General features: G+C 57.3%; 1 non-coding gene across 1 annotated transcript in view; it reads right to left on the bottom strand.

Moving 5' to 3' along the window:
- LOC124569572 overlaps positions 1–942 on the bottom strand; it is a 1,911-nt gene extending 969 nt beyond the window's left edge. The window contains exon 1 of the ribosomal RNA XR_006971253.1: positions 1–942. This exon is cut by the window's left edge and continues 969 nt beyond it. This is a non-coding gene — a ribosomal RNA (small subunit ribosomal RNA).
- Positions 943–2,724: the final 1,782 nt, after the last annotated feature.

The following is a 2,724-nucleotide window of genomic DNA, read 5'->3' as shown; positions in this document are numbered from 1 at the left end:
CGAAAACCAACAAAATAGAACCGAGGTCCTATTCCATTATTCCATGCACACAGTATTCAGGCGGGCTTGCCTGCTTTAAGCACTCTAATTTGTTCAAAGTAAACGTGCCGGCCCACCGAGACACTCACTCAAGAGCACCCTGGTAGGATTGCAACGGGGTCCGCCTCGGGACGCACGAGCACGCACGAGGCGCGTCGCACGCCTTCAGCTCGCCCCACCGGCAGGACGTCCCACGATACATGCCAGTTAAACACCGACGGGCGGTGAACCAACAGCGTGGGACACAAATCCAACTACGAGCTTTTTACCGCAACAACTTTAATATACGCTATTGGAGCTGGAATTACCGCGGCTGCTGGCACCAGACTTGCCCTCCAATAGATACTCGTTAAAGGATTTAAAGTGTACTCATTCCGATTACGGGGCCTCGGATGAGTCCCCGTATCGTTATTTTTCGTCACTACCTCCCCGTGCCGGGAGTGGGTAATTTGCGCGCCTGCTGCCTTCCTTGGATGTGGTAGCCGTTTCTCAGGCTCCCTCTCCGGAATCGAACCCTGATTCCCCGTTACCCGTTACAACCATGGTAGGCGCAGAACCTACCATCGACAGTTGATAAGGCAGACATTTGAAAGATGCGTCGCCGGTACGAGGACCGTGCGATCAGCCCAAAGTTATTCAGAGTCACCAAGGCAAACGGACCGGACGAGCCGACCGATTGGTTTTGATCTAATAAAAGCGTCCCTTCCATCTCTGGTCGGGACTCTGTTTGCATGTATTAGCTCTAGAATTACCACAGTTATCCAAGTAACGTGGGTACGATCTAAGGAACCATAACTGATTTAATGAGCCATTCGCGGTTTCACCTTAATGCGGCTTGTACTGAGACATGCATGGCTTAATCTTTGAGACAAGCATATGACTACTGGCAGGATCAACCAGGGAGCTGCGTCAACTAGAGCTGAGCAGCCGGCCGCCCGGGAGTGTGTCCCGGGGGCCCGCGCGAACACGCAAGCGTCCGCTCAATTATTCTGCAAACAGGAGGAGGCTGAGCTCCCCTGCACAATACACCTCGAAACCCTCTCAGGTCCCGGCGGCGCGCAGCGCCGTCCTAAGTACTTGGTCGGGTTCGAGAGAGGCGCAATCGCCCGGAGTTTGGCGAGTAGACGCTTTAGGTGCGACCACCCGTGCTCCCAACTGAGCTTGCCGCTGCCGACAGAGGCCCGGGAGCGTGCTGTCGTGGCATTGCCGGCGGGAGACAACACGCGCCACCTACGGTGGCCGGCAGCTCCAACGCCAGCGCCACAGAAGGACAAAAGCCCCACTTGGGTGCCGAAGCGAACTCTCCCAGCACAGCGCACGCGCCAACACGTCCGCACAGCTGCGATACAAACCACCTGCGAGAACCGCAGAGGCGACCGAGCAGCAGACGGCGTCGCGGCGCCGAGCGCCGGGCGGCGGCGCATCCTCAGCGCACACAGTCCTCAATCGGACCAGCACACTGCAGATGTCCACCGCGCTTCGCACCGGGCCCGCGAGGACCTACTTTGGCCGCACGGCGCCGCGTGCAGGGTGCGCCGGCGCGCAGCTGCGCCGCCTGCCGCCTCCGTCGGCCGGCGCGCCTGCCACTGGCCGCCCCCACCAGCCGGCTGTAGCGCGTGCGCCCACGCACCGCGCGGCCAGCACGCCGGGAGGCCCCCCCTCACCGGCCGGGGACGGTCCCACCCAGCCACCGCCGCGTATCGCTTCACACCCACATGCCATTCACGTTCGTGGGCATGGTGGGTATCGCTGAAACAACCGGTTGGTAGCTCAACCGATCGTCGCCATCACTGATTCACCTCTAGCGAGAACAACCGCACCACAACCGTTTACCAGTTGTTCATTTGCGTAACGTCACCAGCAAACGTAGACGTCCATCGCCATTTGCAAATTCAACGATTGTTGCATGCCTGTGTCAGGTGTCACGACACACTATGTCTGCCCACATACACGCAACAACATGTGCACGCTTCGCGAACACGTGGAAGGTGGCCCCCGTACGTATGCGATGTCCATTGCGCGAACGACTGTCAACCGGCCTCTGTCGCATGTCGCAGATGTGGAACGCAGTGCACCATGCTATCACGGTGTGTGAGAAGAGACGACTACGTCTGACAACACGCGCCACTACATCAACAGACGGCTCATGCTGATCGCCATCCACGGCATACCATACTGCAATCCAGCTCTTATAGGGAGACGACACGTAGCTGAGTGCACAATATTTGGACCGTATGGTTCGCCGTTGTTGGCGCAGTCGTGGTACGGTCACACATGTACCACGATGTATCATTCAGTACATGAGGACCAATGTGCAGTACAGTGTGTGATTTGGACGTACAACATCAGCGGACAGTTGACACACGCCGTACCACAACGTAGGCTGTGCTTCGCCATGCAAATGCCAATGAACAACTGCGAAGGGCATTGAGCATGTACGTCCTGCTGCCATCCGCATTACAGTGTATAGCTGCAAGGTGTTTAACATGAAGCGATACTCTGGGGACCAGGCAGTGCGAGTAGCAAACTATATTGCGGGGGTTGCAGTTAGGCAACACCACACTAATTTAACGCGTCGTATGACAATTACAGAGCAGGTTAAGGCCCAACGTGTGTTGGGTTAAGGCCCAACGTGTGTTGGGTTAAGGCCCAACGTGTGTTGGGTTAAGGCCCAACGTGTGTTGG

This window comes from Schistocerca americana, unplaced genomic scaffold (assembly GCF_021461395.2).
Source record: "Schistocerca americana isolate TAMUIC-IGC-003095 unplaced genomic scaffold, iqSchAmer2.1 HiC_scaffold_1506, whole genome shotgun sequence".
Taxonomy (NCBI): domain Eukaryota; kingdom Metazoa; phylum Arthropoda; class Insecta; order Orthoptera; family Acrididae; genus Schistocerca; species Schistocerca americana.
This window is presented reverse-complemented; position numbering and strand designations above follow the sequence as displayed.